General features: G+C 33.4%; 1 protein-coding gene across 4 annotated transcripts in view; it reads right to left on the bottom strand.

Annotated features, from left to right (window-relative positions):
• Positions 1–21,797, bottom strand: part of Mgat4a (alpha-1,3-mannosyl-glycoprotein 4-beta-N-acetylglucosaminyltransferase a) — a 389,138-nt gene that overhangs the window by 179,881 nt on the left and 187,460 nt on the right. The window contains exon 1 of one of the 4 annotated variants that reach the window (XM_074117929.1): positions 16,204–16,641. The exons of the other annotated variants lie outside the window; for them this stretch is intronic. The gene's annotated coding sequence lies outside the window, so the exon portion shown is untranslated. Of the gene's footprint in view, positions 1–16,203; positions 16,642–21,797 lie in introns of those variants that run through there. 4 annotated transcript variants of the gene reach the window in all.

The following is a 21,797-nucleotide window of genomic DNA, read 5'->3' as shown; positions in this document are numbered from 1 at the left end:
ATACTTTACTACAAAGTTCTCATAATAAACATTAAATAAAATCCAAGGCCTAGGCTGGGAATCGAACCCAATACCACAATCATATTATTAACTTTGCAGGTCTCAACACTCTCGGCTACCGTGGCGCCTCAATAACCCCAATTTTGGCAGTTTCCTCATAAGCTATTCTTGAATAAGACGTACGACCTAACATCAAATTGACTTTTAAACCCAAACGCTGCCCCCTTATTTGAATTTTTCTTTAAAAAAGTTACCTTTAATTATATAACGAGTATTCAAATTTGTTTTAAAAAAAAATTTCTTGTCATTTTTGAAAATGAAAGAAAAATCCAACTTTCCTAACCGGTTAAAGGATTGAGGACGAAGACCTTCTAGTCGTGACCTTTATGCTAAGTCTTTGTCTTCACTTTGGAATTTTCTAAGACCTTCCATTTTAGGGTTGTTTGAGTCCAAATGGAAAATGTAAACGATCGCCACTTACTAAAGAAGAAGAGAAACTAAATAAAATAAAAATAATGTAAAATCACATTCCTCAACTGCGTAAATAATTTTTTAATTTAAACAAATTTCTAAAACCAATTTATAAGGAGAGAATCTAGGAAAATGCATATTATTCAGCGTACCATTTTTAAAACATCTTCCACAATCGACTGTACGTTGCTAGAGTGGTTTTATATAAATAGGCTCGATCATCAACATTCACTAATTGGCCGAAATTTTTATGAAACAACTATTTTGTTTCTATCAAAACTTTGCATAAGTTAAAAAACATTAAATGGGTTGTAATTAAACAATTCACCTGTAAAAACTATTTCAAAAACTGCTGCCCTAGTTTGTTTTTGCAATAAAAACCAAGAAGATGTCATTGATTGGGGCTTTAGTTGCATTTGGGTCAGAAACAATGCCGTTTCTACTAAAGTAAACTGCACTGAACACTGCTAAAACAACATACTGGTCTAGGCTAAACGCAATGGTATCAACTAACTAGTCGGTACTAATTGGTTAACTAACAATCTATTTTAAAGTTGTAGTAAACCTCTGATAAATGACAAGGACGACCGTTCGATAATATTACTTATTTAGCAAAATATACTGGAATGTAGAGCTATTGCTAACGTAATTAACATAATACTGGTGGTTCACAACTTTAAAAAATTAAAACTGCATAACGATTTTATTATTGATATAATAGATTTTATTCTTTGCAGCTAGAATTTTGCAAGAAGATGCTACTTTTTGAATGATTTGCGAAATGTTTATTGCTTTCTATCATTACTTTTCTTCAGATTTCAAAGATTTTATTTAAGATCAAGTGTGATCGCAAACACACTCCACGCAGAACGAGAGAAAGAATGAACATTTTTTGAAAAGTAATTTTTTTTTTTTTGGATTTAAAGAGACTCCAAACTATTGTATTTGGCAGAAAGTAATTATATTAATAGTTATAAGAAAAATGATTAATGAGGAAACTTTTCGATGTTGGCTAGAGTATGTCGAAGACAAAGAGAGATGCAGAGAGCTTAATAATAGATGGCCGATGGTAAACACCACAACAAGACACTGCCATTGGTTGCGTTAAAACGATATTATTTTATCGGTCGAACTACTAAAAATCTGTAATCTCATACAGTTTAACTGATAAATAATGAAATACACTAATATACGAGGGTCGTTTGAAAAGTCCGTGCAAAAATAAAAACTACTTAATTTTTTGGGGTAAACCTTTTTTATTTTTCAACATAGTCTCCTTTTAGGCTTATACACTTCGTCCAACGCTGCTCTAGTTTGTTGATCCCTTCCGAATAATAGGATTTGTCCAAGTCTGAAAAATAGCCATTCGTTTCTGCAATCACCTCCTCGTTTGAATAAAATCTTTTTCCCGCCAGTCATTTCTTCATATTGGGGAACCCTATTTCCATTAATTTTGCGACCACAACTGCTGAGGTGTGAGCTCGTGCGTTGTCGTGATGGAAAAGGACTTTTTTGTGGGCCAATCGTGGGCGTTTTTCTTGCAGCTCGGTTTTCAAACGGTCCAATAACGATGAATAATATGCACCTGTAATAGTTTTACCCTTTTCCAGATAGTCGATGAGGATTATTCCTTGCGAATCCCAAAAGACAGTCGCCATAATCTTTCCTGCCGAAGGAACGGTCTTCGCCTTTTTTGGCGCAGATTCCCCCTTGGTAACCCATTGTTTAGATTGTTCTTTGGTCTCAAGAGTGTAGTGATGTATCCATGTTTCATCCACAGTGACGAAACGACGCTTAAAGTCCTGCGGATTCTTCTGGAACAGCTGTAAACCGTCCTTGCAACACTTCACACGATTTCGTTTTTGGTGAAGCGTGAGCAATTGCGGCACCCATCTTGTGGATAGCTTTGTCATGTCCAAATGTTGATGCAAAATATTATGTACCCGTTCATTCGAGATGCCCACAGCACTAGCAAACTCACGCACCTTCACTCTTCTGTCATCCATCACCATATCATGAATTTTATCAATGATTTCTGGAGTAGTAACCTCAACAGGGCGTCCAGAACGTTCAGCGTCACTTGTGCCCATATGGCCACTCCGAAAATTTTGAAACCACTTATAAACTGTTCTAATCGAAGGTGCAGAGTCACCATAATGTTTATCAAGCTTCTCTTTAGTCTCCTGAGGCGTTTTGCCTTTCATAAAGTAGTGTTTAATCAACACACGAAATTCTTTTTCGTCCATTTTTTGAAAATCACTCGACTTCCTCGATTCAAACGAATGCCTAACACAAAGAAATAGACCGATCTGGCTGAAACTGGGTGTGTGTTCTTCCAAGAGATGCTACCAACTAAACATAACCTCGATAAGCGCCAGTGGTGCTATCTCTCTGACTTTGCACGGACTTTTCAAACGACCCTCGTAGTTCTGCTAATCCAACTGAATTGCTGTTCATTTTAGTAATTATAATTCATTAGTGAAGCATCAAAGTACTGTGAAAGGGCTTCCAAAACTGTTCACTGATTCTATTAAAAATTATCACCGCTGCAAAGCAAAATACATCACTCTAAACAGAGTTGATGTTTAGGGAAATGAACCGTTAAAAAGGTTTTTAGGAAATTAACTTTAAAAAAGCAATACTAAGAAAAAGAAGCTGTGCAAAAACAAAAGGATAATGGAAGGCCGAGATGATAAACGATCAGAAAGTTAATTTTGTGAAAAGAAAGATAAATATTACGTTTCCGTCGTTTAAAGGACCAAAAAATGGAGAGTTTTGGATTTACAGCAAATCTGTACCGCCGGATACAATTCCTAAAATTGACATCAGATAGACAAGAAAACTGGTTCAAAAAAAAAAAAACATACTGTAAAAACCAATATTTATTTAGCTTTAGAGTTCGGCAATTCTGTGTACTTCCCACACAGTTTCAAAAGAGAGAAAAAGAATAAAACTGGCGTGTGCAATTAACACGATTTTTCTATTACACCAGATTTTGTTATTGATAAAATTTCAGTCAGACATTTAGTTTTTCTAAAATGAACTAAGTGGAAGACAATTGTTTTTCATACTTAAGGACCTACAAAAATGAATATCCGACTACGTTTTGGTAGTTTGACAAGATCGCAAAAATTTTGTTCTTACCCAACAAAAAACTATGTAAACATTGTGATTTAGTTAATTTTTAAAAAACTGATGTGTCACCAAAAATATTATGTTTGATACCAAGACTTTTTTTTTCTGTAGGAAATGGATGTATAGTAATGTGATTAATTAACTTGCACTATAATCTCAAATATTTTATTAAAGCCGAGATTCTTTTACACCAGTTTATTTCGTTAAAAATCGGCGAAGAGCGAATTTAGGAGGGCCGAAGATAATTGGGAAGAATTTTAAGGTGATAAGATATCAGAAGGAGCTTAATGTTAAAAAATAAGTATTTTATTAGGGGCAATAAATAGCTTTTTTTTAAAGAAATTAAACAGTTAAAAGTTTCTTGATAACTTGTTTATACATTAAAAAGATAAGTACGCTGTTTTAGAAGATTAAATGACAATTTAAAGTCTCTGAAGCAGGGTGTCATCGTAGTTGCTATTGCCAATGAATGGGAAGAAGCGAAGAACTAAACTCCCATAGTGCAACATTCGGCTCTTTGCCTAGAAAATGAAGAAAAACCTTAAATAAAGACTTTGACTGGGAAGAAACCATGAAAGAGAAGAAATAACTAAGACGTTCAGAGCTTAAAAATACTTAGAAATGCAGCGAGTAATGTTCTCATCTAAACAAAGTGCTGGGAATCTGAGTCTAGAAGATTCATAATGTATTCTCGAAGATTATAAGATATTACGAAAGTTCTCGCATGCCACAATAATGCCAACAGAAAAAAAAAAATCCAAAAGTCAATTGGAGAGCATAATTAACAACTGGCTAGCTAAACTGGCGTCACTATCATTAAGTAGTATCGAGCTTGAATGAAATGAAACTTAGATACACAGACTCATTCAAGATCATTGAGAATTCATCATTCATATTAGCTTCAATATCATTTGCATAGTCTGCAGTTACATATAATATCGCCATATAATTTCCCTATAATCTAGTGCAATTAGTTGGAGAGTTTCCTAGATCAATACTACTCTTGATTAACACCTCAAACAGATATACATTGTAAGATATACAACGTTTCTCTGGCTATTTTACATACCACTAATATCTCATGAATTACTGAAAATTACTTAGAACACTCTCCTTTAAAAAACATTGGGTTAAATTTTAATTTTAAATTTGTCAAAAGTGACATAAATAAAACAAAAAAGAAACGAAATCTTGAGAGGTCGCGAGGCAAGTTGGAAAAAAAAAAAAAATCTTGAAGCAAATAAATAACAGAAAAAATTAGCACAAAAATGTAAGGCCAGAAAACTACATTGTTGGACAATGTCCACAAACACAAAAGTTAGGGAAAGCAGATTTTATTTTCTTTTTTGTCGTCGAAGAGTCGACCTTTATGACGTCATTCCCAAATAGAGTCCATTCGCGTATACTCAATGGGCAACTCTAACAAAAGTGGGGAAAATGTTGGCGACGTTCTGTGGATAAAAGTTTACTTGGAAGTTACAATAATGTAAAACCAGATAACAAACAGAAACCTAAGAATTAAACTAACCAAATCTCCAAGCATTATCACAAAACTCTTTAGAGTTTTGAGATCTTTGCGTAAATAAAACGTTTGTTAGCGCTACCGCTAGCATTGTTCATCAATCATGAAAATAAAACAATGGAATAATAAAGTGAATTCAAGTTTAAAGTTCTCACATAATCCTGTTTATCTCATTAACCACCAAGCAAAGGGAAATGATCCAGCCACATTCTACAAGAATCTTGGAGTTCTTTCGGGTAAACAAAGGCCTGAAGGAGATAATTGATGAATTGCAAAGTTTTGGGTTTAGCACAAGGGAAGATACAGTTCAGCTAATTATGTTCAGACCATGCATAAGTGATACTTTAGGGTACCACAATAGATTGTTTAAATTGCTGTGGCATTGGCTTTTATGCGATTTCTACTAGCCATCATCATCACTCTTACTTACAACATCAAATTTTACTCAAACTGATGTAAGTTATTCCGAAGCAATCATAAAAATTTACTACAGGTATGCCAGATGTTTTTGTAACCTAGAAAGGAAGAGTACTTGACAGATCTCTCAGACCAATATTTTTCGCTGGATGCAGTCAAAGCATTTATCAATATTACTAAAAAAATGGTCGGCCCTTTTTTAACAGTTACTACCCCACCCAATACATCAATTTCTGCATCAAATGTATGGGTTCAAATGTCTCTTAGAATCTGAAATTCATTTTTCAGAAATTGACAGATTCTTGAGCATATCATATTTAAAAAAGCATTATAATTACAGATCCTAGTACATTTTCTTATTGTTACTTTTTAATTGTTCTAGTAATTACTTCAGTTATGGGCAAAAATAAATCAATTAAAAAATAAATAAATAACAGTTCAAATAGGATCTTAGAAACATCTATGTTGAGAATGAAATATAGTGGAGAACTTGGATTGCATAATGAATTTTCATATATGCATCTTAATGCAAACATTCATCATATATAAGGTAAACTAAGGGCTAGCAAATTACCAGCCTGTTCCAGTGCACTTATCCAGTATACAAATTGCCTAAGTTATTACGCAATAACTGCTAAAACATAATTAAACCTCTGACAGGAATAATTGCACTACTCTGAAGTTTCACTTCAAGCAATTTTGCATTTCATCTACTTTTGAAAAGTAATAATCCTATACTTGTTTTAGAAAGTCTAATAAAAATGTAGAAATGTTATATCGCTCTAAGGATAATAATGTAGTACAAGGCTATTAAAATTCTGTCGTAAATTTAAATTTAATTACTTAGTATTTTCTAGTTGAAGTCATTTAATAAAAATAAGCGGGGCATTGTCTTACTATATTTAATGTTCAGTGAGATAATTAACAATTATTATAGATTCTGTTAGATGGCTAAATTCTCCATCTTTATCAATGTTACCACCATCGATACATTACATTCTGGAATAGAGAGACTTCGAAAGGCTAGAGTTAGAAGTATTGGCGCGCATTTCCAGAAGATTTACATGGAACTTGATTACATTATATGAAATATAGTCCTTTAGATAATTTCCAGAAGAATTCTGGCGGTTTGCTGAATATGAATTACAATACTATTACTATTTTTTGTTCCATGGGTGACTTATCAGTCTAAGGAGTCGCCATTCCATTTTCTGCAAACAGATCAAGCTCTCAAAGAATTCAGATTAAAATATTAGAATATAAATTTCCGAATTAGTATATTAGAACCTGAAATCCTTAAAGTTTAATACGAAGCAGCCAATATGTATACTGATCAAAGTAAAAGAATAATGAAAAAGTTACTCTATCCTAGCCGCAAAAAAAAAAAAAAAAACCTTTCAAAGAGTTAAGTACATTTGAACTTGCGGGAAATTTAAATGAATGGACGAAGTGAGAAAATGTAACCGCCAAAAAAAGTCATCTGGTCTATTGCAACGTGGCAGTAAACAGTTTTAGTCAAAATACTGGATAATTTTCCGCCAAAGTTCAGTCACATTGAATTTGATGAGTTAAAATAACAAAAAATCTATAAAGAGTCAACATCTAAAGACGAATTTTCAAGATGAGTTCTTAACAACTTCTTCGGATAGGTTGTAAGTATTCTGAATCAAGAGGAATATAATAAAAAGGAGGACTAGTTGTAGATATAAATTATAGATATAATAATATTAAATTATAGATATAATTATGATATATTATAGTTACAGATATAAGTTATAGATACATAGTTATAGTTATACACCACTATATTTTTTCCGAGGCTAGAATTTGTGAATGGCCAACATACACTAAGAAATCCACCTGGTATCTTCTTCAGGAATCTTCGCGTCCCAGAGAATATAAACACTCATCATGCATCCTTTACTTAAGAAGTGGGTATTAGGCGTAAAAAAAAAATAGCAAACGATTTCATTCAAGGTCCCGAAGTTAACTTAGTCTATCGAATATTTTCTTAATTATACATAATATAATATTTTAAATATAACCCCAAACTTTTGCGGAAATCAACGACTAAATTAAAATTTTCCAGGAAATTGTCATACTATTATAATCAGTTTAAAATAATGAATTACCGTGATTCTGTTTACAAATCTTTGACGTGATTTCTGTGGAATGAATTAAAAAACGAAACATCATATTACAGTCGGTACGATCATTTGTATTAATTTATACAGTACAAAGAATTAATCAAAAAGGTAACAAAAACTAACGATTTGGACGAATCTGACGTTAATTCCGTCGCATATTTCATTTCCGGTATCTATTTATGCAACCATGTTTCTATTTCAAACACGTGACGAGAAATTCTTTCTTTTTTTCCTTCATTTTTATTCAAACATGGAATATGAGATAAGGGTTCACTTCACGGCGGTGGACTAAGGGTTTTAAACTGAATTAAAATTAAATTTGACTTGCAATTCATATACAACAGTGCATGGTTTTCTTCTGCAATTAGATGCGAATAGTTTTACTAAAAACAGAGATTGGCTAAGAAAATATACTTTGCTTTTTACAGTAAGTTATTTAAAATTATATAACTGGATATTAAACGATATAATTATCAGAATGCGGAAGCAATTTGTAATCATTATCAAATGGGGTCTATTGTTGTTTCAAAATAGTGATCTTTGAGATATTTTGTTATAATGAAAAAGTCAGTACATGCAAATAATCAAGGTGCACTGTGCGATGCATTCAAGTGACTGGCCTCTTTCGACATTATTTTCTAACTTTTCAAGAATTCTGCCAGTTTTTCAGGTACAAACTCTACATTGGTTATTCCTAAGCTATCTTATCAGAAAATGAGGTTCTGGTCATCCTGAAAGAATCCTGGCATTGTGTTTCGTTTCTGCACTTCGTTAAAACAACCGTATTCCACGGTTCATAATCAGAAATAAAATTATATATAAAAAATTAAAGGTTACTTTCATCATAGGATGTACGAAATGATAAGTACCGTTTCTATTGTGAAGATTAGGAACGCCTTTCGCTGGTAGCTTTAAAAAGGAAACTATTTTGAAAAGTTTACAGTAAAACTGTAAGTTAGTTCTCAACAAAAAATAAAAAGTCTCTATATAATAGAGATTTGGAGTACTTAAAGAAGGAATTCTATAGCCTAAATAAATTCATCTTCTGGTTGAAATAGGCTAATTTACTTAATTTATTAAAAAGCAATGGCAAAGAACGGTTTAGATTTCAAAGTGGTTTTAAGCTTAAGCTAAAAATGAGTACAGAACATCACTGAAACCTCTCCAGGACATTATAATCTGATAGTTGGGCATTAGACAAGCTTAAAAAACTAGGCTATTAATTTACTTTATACAAGAGGGCGTAGGTTATTTAATTGACTTTCAAAGACAATTGTGCAGTCAAAGCTATGACAAGGATTTATTCAAGATCCTGAAAACTTATAAAATACTGGAAAAGTGAAAAACTTGGCAATGTTTAAGAATTCAGTTTAGCCAACATTTATAGTCCGCAACAATATTAAATAGCTGTTGAAGTGGATGAAAAGTTAAGCTACTCTGCAATTATGTGATTTTAAAATTCATGAGTAAAGCAGAAGCTCTGGCAGTATTAGCTTGGAAGCAGGGTCCTGTGGGAACATAAGGTAGAAGAGGAAAGTCCTTCAACAAGAAGGAGAAGTGGTGGTGTTCCTTTTCTCTAAAATACGTCTGGTCCTGTTCCACTTTGCTTTCTGCTTGAAAAAGAAGGATCTGTCCTTCCAAGTGTAAACTTACTTTCTTCTTATTTTACCATGTTGTTTCTGTATAATATATCAAGAGAATTTAGTGGAAAATCACTCCATCCGCTTCAAAAGACCAGCCACTACCATCTAAAGCACCTTAAATGATCAGCAGCTCTCTAAAACGTAGCTAATATACAAAAAAAGGAAAAACCAGTCTGCAAGAGAGATCGTCTAACACTTTCACCAGATTTCATTTAAAAATACCCGGAATTCGGCTATTGGATTGAGTATATCAAGTCTTCATGAATTAAATACTCTACCTTTGAAAGTTTTTGAAAGCCGAGAAATAGTAAACAAATCTACATGAGCTGAAAAACCATCAAATTACGCACAGATAAGATTTCAGCCAGCTGATTGTATTAACTAGCAGATTGGTTACTTTTATTTGTTTTTTAATTATATATTTATAGAAAGCGAAGGAGATTAAGGAGTCAAGAACAGTTCAGAATGAACAAACAACCCAGTGACCTAAGTGGAGTAAATGACAACCAATTAGTGACATAAATTGATGGCCGTGATTTGGGCGATGTCCGTTGAGATGGTCACGTACCCACCGCCGTTTTAATCCAGCTATGAGGATCTGAAAGAATTGTTATGGTAGAGGTTACGAATGAGAGGGTTGTCGTGACTTTTTAAGATGGGGTTTCAGAAACAAAAGGAATAGTTATTAAGGGTAGAATGAGAGATTGCTTTTAAATCTCTCGCTTCATGAGGAAATCAATAATGTGAGAAAAGCGTTAACTAGCAATATAAATTTCATGGCAAATAGTTAAGCAACTATAGAGCGGTCTCACATATCATCTGCCTCTGTACACATCTGCTAGCACATTATGGGAGTATGTCATTCGGTTGTTCAGATAAAAATAGATTAGATATTCGTGTTAAAACGTGTAGGATAGCCGTTGAGAGATGATAGAACATCTCAACAGTTACGCAACTTCCATCTAGACACGGTCAATCGAATACCAATCACTCCGCCTTAAAGACAAGAGAAATTTAGACATTGTTTCTAAGTTGGGTTCCAACTAAGTTTAGTTACTTCTAAACTTCTGAAAGAATCACTACTACTGTATGAAATTCCTTGAAACAAATATTGTTTCGAATAAACTCAAACACTGTGGCACTTGTGTTTGACCAAAAGCTTAAAAATGAAGGAACAATGAGAATACCACAGACTTCATGACGAACAAATTTGCCGTAATTTAAGTTATATAATAGCTCGTTCAGTTATAAGGAATATATGTATATCGTTCTACGACACTGAAGGAGCTGTTGATGAGAGGCGCCAACAATATAAAATTATATAATAAAACTAATCTAACTGATCTAATATGATCTGATTAAACTGGCAGATTCTCATTATTCGTGAAGAACATTTATTGCCAAACATAACTGCAGACAATAATAATAATAATATTAAATTATAATAAATCTCTTTTTGCAATCTAGACGTAGTAAACTTAGATTGTATAACTACTTAACTTCCTACAATTATCTGAAACTTAAAAATTAACTTATGGTTATCTAAAATGGATCTAAACAGATTAGTATTAAGACTGTTGGTTTCTAATCTTGAAAAGCACTTAAATTGGTAATTAGTCGTGTTTTTATACCCAGCAAATCGTTTCCTTCTAACCATAGATTTCAAAATCTTGCCTACTTGTAACATTTTAAAAACTTTCTTTAAAAAATCCAGAATGTATAGTCGCTTAGAAATTCTTATCAGAAAAGTACTATGGATCACTCTGGACTTAGGATTACGGCCACTTTTCCGACACCTCACGTTACATCTTACAAAACACCCCTGCTTTAAATTTAGCTTGAAACATTAAATTGTAATTTCTTTCAATTATAAGAATAAAACAACAGCAAAAGAAAGTTGGTTATAAATTAAATTAACAAAATATGAATTCACAAACGTAACTTAAGATAGAGAGTCATATTTAAAATAAAATAAAACAGGATTATACCGCATTAAACGAAGTACATATATTAACCATAGTCTTCTAGACGGATAAAATTTACAGAAGTACCGAGCATTTCAAAGAATCATTACGAACATAAATCACTTGGAAGATATGAATAGAATTAACTATTCATAACTGAGGTACAGATCTTCTATTTTTTCCTCTTTACACAAATATTCTAAATTTATTATCAAAGTAAGAGGTAAAATAATTTTAAGAAAGTGTCATATACTTTAACTATCAAATAATCCAAAGAAATAACGCTAGCACAGTTTATCTAAATAGAAAAAATAAATAGAAATTTCAAAACAAATGGTCTTATAAAACTTCTTTCTCAGAACATTTATTAAAAAATGTATCGTAGAATTTCAAAATTATTTTAACAGAGTTTTAAATTAATGGACACTTATCGGCTGTGCAATTTTTCATATTTGAAATTAATTTTTAACCAAAATTAAGGTTAGGATAAGTTCTACTGAAATCACAAAATTGCTTATTGTTAATGTGTTTATGTACAACATAAATCCATATTGCTCCAGCTGCAACAGGGATTTATTTATTTAATTGAATAGACAGTAGGAAATTAGATAATAGAATTAGACAATGTTAGATCTATACAATTTAGAACAAGAGAAATTCCTATGTAAGTAGCTGTACATTTATTCCCTCTTAAGGGACAAAGTACTTGCTCAGAGATTTTGAAGCATCGGTAGGAAATGCCAGCCAACACAACAAACCTTTTACGCTAACACACTTCCATATTTCAAGATAAAGAGAAGATCTTATACTTATTTATGTGATATACGCTCTCATCCATTGATGATTCATTTGAAAAAAAAACACATTTTTGTTAAGATACATTATAATTTTAGAACTAGGTATTTCTTAGGTTCCCTGGAAATACAGAGAATAGGGGATTTTGAAATGTAAAAAGAGAGAAATAATTTAATAATTTCTTTTTCTCCCACTCATTTCACATTAACTGTGCTACAAACAGCGCGATATGTAACAATGATAACAAGTATAGATAGAAGCAAACGGGTGGAGAAGTTATCCAGTGGTAACACTCCAAAATCACTGAACTATTAGACACTCTCTCCACTACAGAGGAGATCAAGAGGCCACGGTCTTTCAAAACGTCTTGATGCGTTGTCAGGAAGAGTTCTAGAAGACATCAAGCTAGTGCATTTGCAGGTTAAAATGCAGTTTCCTGTATCGGGTTTTGGCGACTTGGGCAATAAAAGGAATGTTAAGATCAGTATGTATAGTTGGGTCAGAGACATAAAATGGAGGGTTTACTACGGATCGAAGTATTTTAGGTTGTAGATATTAAATTCTTTGGAATTTGGTACGTTCGGTTGAACCCCACGTTACTATTCCATACGTCCAGATAGGTTTTAAAATAATAGTATAAATAAGTCTTTTGTTGTCTAGAAAGTTTAGATCTGTCGTCTAAGAATCGTTCATATTGTCGATAACGTCTGTTTAGTCCTGTTCTTTTGTGCCTAGTGTAGTGATTTCAAGAGTGTTCGGTTTAAATCAAGCCCAAGGACTCTATGAAGGATTGCTGTAAATAAAGAGAACCCTCGAGCGGCAGCACTCCTTTTTCTAAAGAGTGAATGCAATGATGTCCACTGCACGTCATTGGTATATAGTAGAGTGGTGACGTCTAAATCCAAATTGATGATCTGGAATAACTTAAGAGTTCTTGAGTATGGGAAAGATATATTCCAATGCTCAAAGGCGCCACGGTAGCCGAGTGGTTAGAGGCAAGACCTGCAAAGCTAATATGCATTGTGGTACAGGGTTCGAATCCCGGTCTTAGGCGTTGGATTTTATTTAATGGTTAATAAAAAAAATTTACAGTAAAGTATGTTTGCTAGTCGCCTCCGTCCACGACACCTAGTAAATGGTAGTTGGACGTTAAGCCCCGCCTGAAAAAATAGGCGATTACTTTACTTTTATTCCAATGTTCATAAAATTGTTATAACAGCAAAAAGAGAATCTTTGATATTAATGCGAATATTACAAATCAACTTATTAACATATAAAATAGCAAAAAAAAGTAAATAAAAAAAAAGAATACAGAAACAATTATTAAACTTAATTGACAGATTATTTGAAAAGAAAGGATCAAATCTGAGAGGAGTCTGACAAATGAAAATTGGGTAAAATTTTTACTACACTGGTTGAAGGGCCCAGGGATTGACTGTCCAAAGGCCTGCCCTCTGAGAATAGAAACTAATAAATCCTCTAAAGAATAAAGAAAGTGGGTGCGAGTGACCTGCAGGCACTTTACTCTTTAGGTTTACAGTCCATCAACCCAAATAAAGTGGCAGAATTTAAAATGTATTTTTAGCAATTTATGAATACGCTACTTTTTGCAAAGAGATTAGACCCTGGAAAGGTTAGAAAGTCCATTTAAGTAGCAAGCCGTCGCTTCTTAAATTAATAGACATTAGCCTCTCGACTCTATGATCAATGAATTATTACACCATTCTTTGAGAAAGAGGTGGTGTTTTGAAGTAGCGAATAACCTTTCGCCATTATCAACATTTTACATATATATTATCGTACATCCGCTCACTAAATAAGCCTCCTAACTTAAATGAATTTAAAGAAACATTTAGCCCGATAAGTAAGGAAAAGGGAAAATTGGCCCAAAAGGAAGAGCTCAGGGTTCGGCGTTTTGTAGAAGGAAAATACCAGCCTTCCTACTCTGCCTAGGAGCCCATCTCCAAACTTCTCAGTCTAGTCAGACAGGATTGGTGTTTACCCTTGTGGGTACCATTATAGACCCTTTGGGACAGGGTGGCGTGGACCTTTTGGCCAACCTCACTAACAGCATCCACCTCCGAATCGAATCAAACCTTTGCAAAAAAAACATATTTGTATTAAGTTCAGCCAAGCACGATAATATACTAGCATCATGGAAGCATTCAATTAATTTATTTTCAAATTTCTTCAAAAGTTAGCTTAATTTAGCCTAAACGAATTTCTTAAAGAACATAATAACTAACTCAGAAGATAATGCACTGTCAAAGAGAAGTTATTTGAGACCAATCAAACAAGTTATTTGATTAACTCCACAAACCAACAACAACTTTGGCCCATTTATCAAGTTATGTTTACTGACAGAAGAAAACTGTCTAACTGTCCCTTTGACGAGCACATCAACAGTAACCCCACTATCAACGAAAGTTTAGTGCCATATTGAAATCAAAGTTTATTAATTACAAAGAAAATGTTCAACATGTTAAAATTGATAAAGAAATTTCTTGCTTTTAAATAATTAGTTAAAGGGAAAAGTTAGTAGATCAATAGCTATGCACTTATTTATTATGTTCAGATAAGCACTTTTTCATATTTTACAATTGGAATTTTTGAGTGTTTGCGGATTTGGTAGTCCGGTTTAACGATAAATGAAAAATCGATATTAACGTTACTATCAATACTGAATTCGAAACTTAAATCAGAATAAAACAAGGGGCAAATTTTGTTCACAAAGCACTTGAGCTAAGTAAGGGAGCACCCTTTAAAGTTTCTCCCACAAAGTACACGGTTTCAATGTTACTGACTAATTCACTGCTTCAGTCATTGTTACCTTCTCTGAACACGAAGTGCCACTAACCAACGATGCAACTTAATCCAGGATAAAAAAAACTTCTACGTCTGACACACTCTGGGGTAAGTGGAGGGTTTTAAGGAACGTGTTCTATAATTCTGCATGTGCCCAAGAAGCCTCCAAATGAAGTAGCAAGATTGCTATTACTCTATTTTCATCTATCTCTAAACTCTAGTTTCTGTTAGGAAATGAAACAAGAAATTAAGACAAGAGAAAAACAGCTACTTCCACATAAATTTAGCTCTAAGAAATGACAGATTCATCCCTAAAATATAGAGAAATGCACATAATTGCACTAGCTTGTATGAAAAGTTGCCTCAAGAAACATAGTGGTTACAAGTGAAAGACTATAAATGCGCTTATTGAGAATAACCTGTTTAACTATAAACCTTTTTTGAAAAAAAAAAGAAGAAGATGAAATCATTAAAACCAGTTAAGCGTGTTTTAAGTGTATACGTCAAACCAAATCTCTATTACGGTGCGTTCGACGTGCATACTCATTTTGAAAAATTTTAATCTAATACAATAAGAATATTAATTTGTAGGATACTTCCCTTGTCTTACCAATAAAACTGCTAAGTATTTTATACGGCGGAGGATGTGGGTGTCAGCCAAATGATAAGTGGTTGGTACATATTTGATCTCCGCATTAGAGACTGGGAATTAGGCACACAAGTAAAAGCTCTCAACCCTTGTGCAATGCCGTTTTTACCTTAAAAAGGTTCAGACCTCAGTACGAGCATGATTTCATTTTGCACAGAATTCAAAGCTTTTTTCTTCCTTGTAAAAGCTCTTGCGTACGTGAAGCGGTGAAAGATTTTGAAATGTACAGAATGCTCTGTAATCTCAAGCCCCAATGATTGCAGAAAAAGTCGCTTGCAGTGACTATTAGGACGTTGTAAACTTTTGGTTGTTTTGCCCTGCGTTCGACGTACGATACACGTCATTGTCTGATTTTAATTCCGCACACTGTGGGGTGTTTTTTTAAAACTAAATTCCACGCTTAACTGGTTAAAGATGTCTTGCTAGGATTTTTCAAAAGTTATTTATTTTGTTTTTCTGTATAATTAGAGATTCTCAAAACCTATGCTTCTGACACATATTCACGAAGTAGAACTTTCCATTTTTCAGTATAATAGTATAAAAATGCTTAGCAAGGAAAACGTCTTTTTTTTTTTATCAGAATGTGTCATTTGATAAATACTAAACGAATCCTTTCTTTTATATTATCGAATGCGTTATCTAATCGCTTAAATACCTGATCATGTGGTGCAATCTCAAATTCCTGCAACAATTCTGTCCCCTTTCACAGAACTTTTCCTCGAATTCTCCCAATAACAGGTTCTACAAAATCTAATCACGATTTAATGGGAATGCACTTGAAGAAATTTATTTCAGATGTAAAAAAATCTATTCCGCGCCATCTCTCCCTTGGTCATAAGTTGTGTTCAGTTGATGCACAAAGACAAAGTACAGAAAAAAAAAATACACTGCCAGTGAAATATGGTTTTTGTGTTAGAGCAATTTTATATTTTATTTCTTGAGCTAGAGACAAGTAACAAACGTCCATGAGTACTATCTACAAACTGCAGCTCGTTCTTTACAATCCCCAACAATGGTGACATACACATATGATAAATAAAACCCACATGTTTGTCTTTTGATTAATGAGACGGCATAACTTTCTCTTCCTGGGGGAAAAAAAATGTTCATGATAATTTTGACAATTGATATATTTTTGGCGTTTTGAGGTCATTTGTTTAGCAAAATATGTTTAAAACCAAATCAATGAAATAAACAAACGCGATTAACAACCTTTAAATTTAAATATCTGTACCAGTTTTGGTCCCTCAATTTTCCTTTCTTTTAGAAATCTATTCTTTCAAAAGACGAAAAGTAAATGTTAAGTGTTTTTTCTGTTTGCTATCCCGCCAAATCCGAAACTTTTAAGGCGCATAAATTTCGTATGCGATTTTATTCTCAGTCAACTAAAACCTGAATAGATCACTATCTTCCAGACTTAGATTTTATTATACTTTTTGTAAAGGTAGTTAGTGCGAAAAATTGTCAATCGACTGTAGACCAATTCAATTATTATTTGCGTCACAAATAGCTTAGCTGTTTCTTTATGCTTTTGTGATTTCCTCTGACAATGATTATGCAACTAGATCTTTAAGTGGTGGGAGCGAGAGAAAATTGCTTTTCCTTGCCCAAAAAAATATGGAAGAGTGTTTAGCCAGAAAATGTCAGAAAAGTAACGATATTCCTCCTCCTATTCTATATACATAACATAAGATACAGCAAATGTAAGTATTGTAGCAAATATTTAAGTAGCTGAATCACCTAAATTCAAATTATAAATCTTTAATTTTATAATGTTTCAATACAAGATCGGTAATTCCTTATAAAGGTCACTAACTATTAAATTTTGGGGTACCATTTTGTAACAAAGTAAGCGCACTATTGATTCGTTGATTAAAAGCAAAACCTAACCTGCCATGAAACCTGTACGTTAAGCTTACTGCAGAGAAAGTGATTATAATTTGGACGTTCACAAGAAGTGAGATAAACAATAAGTAAAATAGAAATTTAATCTTTACGATATAAAATGGAAGGAGAAATCTCTGAGAAGAGAACCCAAGCAAGAAAGTTTGATTACGAAAAACATACAGGCAGCACTGAACTGAGACGGGATTAATGCTTAGGTTATTAATAAAATATTCATTACGTCAAAACCGCACTTTGCTGGTTGATATACAGACTGGAACAGGGGATGGAGGAAATATCCCAGCGGAGGAATGTTGATGGAACAAGTAGCTCCTAACAAGCCATATTTCTCTGGGGAAAGTGAAAGGCATTAAAGCTAATCTCCTGTAAAGTTGGGAAATTCAATTTATGCAAGATGTAAATAAGACAAATCAAAAACTGTTTATTTAAAAACTAATGAAGATTTCTCTGTTGTAACTTTTCAAACTGGTGACATTTTAAACAAAATTCGAGGTGAAGATTGTTTTGGTTGTCTACCCAAAATAATATTTTTCCCAAAAATCATATCTTGACCATGCAAATGGCCGAGAACGAACCACTTTTTTCTGGCCATTGTGTCACATGTAACATAGATTTCACACCTTTTAAAGTGCACCACTTTTAGCCTTTTTTTCTAAAGTTTTGTTACAGAAATTGAAAACCCTAAAACAAAGAGTTGATGTTGCTTGCGCTTACTTTTAGACAAGGACATGACAAGGGATTGGCTGTTTTTTAAAATATTTAAAGAAAATTATTTTTTGTTTTTAAGCAAAATGACATGGATTTATTTATCTATTTAGTACATAATGTTCAAATAAAGTACCCCACAAATTACAATGTGGTGATATGGATAAAACATTTAAACAAAGTGGCACTAAGCGCCTCACTCAGTAAGAAAGTGACAAGAGAAACCGGCTGTTGCAAGAATTCTTCAGTAATTAAGATCAGGCTTGACGACCTGGAAGATCAAAGACGATTACCAATTCAAATGGTAATAATGCTTTTTCAAGTTCAATTGGTCCTAATTCAAGCAATAAAAGTATGAGATGTTAGAACAGCAAAACTTGAAATTGAGGCAAGCAAATAGCGAGCAAGCAGAGACCGATAAACTGACTTTAGCACCAGAGGCGTACCAATTATAGAGGCAAAAGCCCGGGTATATTGCCAGAGACGAGGATATAAACTTAACCATGGACTTGCTACCAACAGGACTGGAGAACCTCATATCCCACCAAGAGACCTTAAAGAGCAAGACTGAGCTAAACTCAGGTATTTAAGTAAGTTTACGGTTTACAGATGGATCCAAGTTGAAGTTTTGGTGGAGAGACCTCAGACTTTACTGGAAAGTCCTCCACAAATAACTCTTTATACTGTCTAGTGAAATCATTCATTACTGTACAAATCATCATCCAATCAAGAAGGCGTCTACGAATTGGATGACTGTCCTTATTTCAATAGACAGTAAAATCAAGGAAAAAAAAATATTTCGACGCTAAAAAAATGTTTATTCGTTCAAAAGACAAATAAAAGCATTAATTTACTTATGGAATTAATAGAATGTGAGGACTATGTTTGAATAAAATGTGAAATTCAGCTTTTTGAAACCAATTCTACAAGTTCAGGGCAAAATGCATTTTATGTATTGAGAGAAACATACATTGCAAAATACAATGTACATTATTAGCAATATTATTGCAGCGAATTTCAGATTCCCCGTCATGTTAAATTGAAGTTAAGATTGTGAATCAGATATGTGATTTTGAACTGAGTTCTTTCTACTTTAGTAACCATAACCATTATGGTAGTAGTTAGTGTTCCTCCCAGCAAGATTGAACAAAGGAAGAAATTATAGAAACACTGGACTGGGGGAAGGGATTGTTTTCTAATAGCAAAGTGCATTTTTTAATATCGCATAATTTCACTACAATTTAAATATACTAACATCCGTGAATGTTTGTTTGAAATTAAAAAAAATAAAGCCATTAAATACCTGATTCGGAAAAAATGTTTATTAATCATCATTGTGTGATATAAAAATGGTGCAACGGAGAAACAAGAAAAGCTGCTGGGCAAATTTGAAATAAAGTAAAAAAATAAAAGAAGTAAAACATTGGTAAAAAGGCATTAATGTGTTGAGAGGGTCTAAATTTAGAGAAATTTTAAGAACAGTAATTGGATTATTCTTCCGTCTCTAATCCTGAATAATCCAATCGCTTGAATCAGATTAATGTATATCTTATAATGTATAAATAAAGATAAAGCGGACATTCTTAAAATAAAAGCCACTCTGAAAAGAAATACACAAAGCTTTTAAATGCATTTTTTTTTTGTTTTTTAAGAAGTTAAAAACAAAGAAAAGTAAGAAAAGAAAGCCCTGTTACATTTTAAAAGGAAAAATAAGACATCATCTAGAAGACCGGGTTGGGAAAGTTTTGTAGAAATAATGATTGTAAAGAAAGAAGAAATTATAGGAGAGTTAAAACTAGAAGTAAAAGAACTACAAGTAAAGAAAGAGCAGAACAGTCTTTTACCAAACTGCTATGTACTAGAACAACTACTACAGCATCCCACTGTGCAAAGACACTCGTTGAATTCAGAATCTCCGAGGTGGAAGTTGTTAGGGCTACTAGCAAAGGGGTTTCTAGTTGCAGGAGATGAACGTTACAAATTTATCTGGTGTAAGCAAGCCTTAGCTGGTAGCCAATACCATGTTGTACGAGTATGTATGTAGTCTCTCTCTTGGGGTAGTGAGGAGGTTCCTTGTCGGCTGCACGAGATCTCGGTGAAGGGTCATGTGTTCCATTCTCACAACCTAGCCAAACAACTTCACTTCACTCGAACGCCTTCCTACTGCCACCACAACTTATCAAATTCTGTTCATTTTACTAATTATTTATACTCAAAACTGTTTCTTATACAATTGCAATCAATGAAAAGAAATCAACAAAACAAATTAATGTAAAGTGAGATGGTGTAATGATTGCAGTACTCACAAATCATTTTTTGACGGGTTTTATTAAATAATCTCGGAGGCCAATTAATGGGCACAATGGTTGAAAGGTAAAATGATTAATTAAATCAGTTACCAAGAGTAATATGATGATTATTATTATAGACGATAAGTAGTTAGGATAAAGACTTATAGTTGGAATTCCGCAAGCTCTACCGCATTAATTAATAGTACGATAACTGACAATATAGACAGTTAAAGGTTTTACGCTGGCAAAACACCTCCATTTAAGAGATAAAGACACAATCCTAGCTTTGTAGTAATACGTGTTCCATTGCTCTCTTGAAAAAGTACTTTGCAATTCTTTCTTCTTTTTCCACTAACAGACTATTGTTTTAGTCTCTCCATAAAAGAAAGTTCTTTTTGTTAGAAAATAATAAAAACTCTCATTAATTCAAAAACAACCCAAGTGTTACAAAATAAAATATTACTGATTATCATCGTTTGATTGTAACAGTCATAATGATAGGAGCTATATGAGGAGCTGGTGCTAGACCCTATTTTGGGTCTTCCTACAGATGTCATGACTCCCAAATATAGCTTTATCAAGCCTTCCAAAGGGGACCGGGAGGCTTAACTTCATGGACCCCCAGATGTGGGAGACTGAATGTGGTACACGGATGGCTCCAGAAAAGAGGAGTGCAGGAGTGTACGGCGTTAGGCCGAAATATAGCTTTTCGGTTAGTCTAGGCAAACTAGCTACAGTATTTCAGGCTGAGCTAGCTGCAATTAGGTTCTGTGCTGCCAAGGTTGTTAGAAGAAGAATAAATAAGTCTAGAGTCGTGATTTTCTCGGATAGCCAGGCTCCTCTTAGAGCTATTGGTTCTTATCAGGAGACTGATTTAACGGACGGGTTTGAAGGGCAAGCTCTAGAGTAGTGGGAGCCACAATAGAACCTTTGGGGGTCGCGGTGGCGTAGACCTTCAACGCCACTATACTAGAATCTAATCTATCATAGCACGTACAGGGTGTCCTATGAAATATGAATTATCTTAGACTCTACAAGAAAATGAAAATAGCTTCTCCATTGGAATTTTGTGACGAAAGAACCTTTATCGAAAGAAACCCAAAATAATTTTCATCCTAAAACTGAACTAAAAACGAACTTTCGTTGAAAAATGAAGTTATAGTTTTTTGTGTTAGAAATCTTTTCTATGTACGACGTTAAGAGAAAAATGTACTAAGTTTTCACAGAAGGAAATTTGCAAGTGGTGACATAATAGCAAATTTTGTTTTCAACATTTTCTCCTGTTTTCAATTTAAATAAAATCCTTTTATGCTGCTTTTTGTGTTAAACGAAGAAAGAAAAATATAAA

The sequence above is a fragment of the Rhodnius prolixus genome, unplaced genomic scaffold (genome assembly GCF_049639745.1).
Source record: "Rhodnius prolixus isolate KJV_2025 unplaced genomic scaffold, Rpr scaffold_2, whole genome shotgun sequence".
NCBI lineage: Eukaryota > Metazoa > Arthropoda > Insecta > Hemiptera > Reduviidae > Rhodnius > Rhodnius prolixus.
The sequence above is the reverse complement of the archived record's forward strand: the minus strand, read 5'-3'. Positions and strand labels throughout refer to the sequence as shown.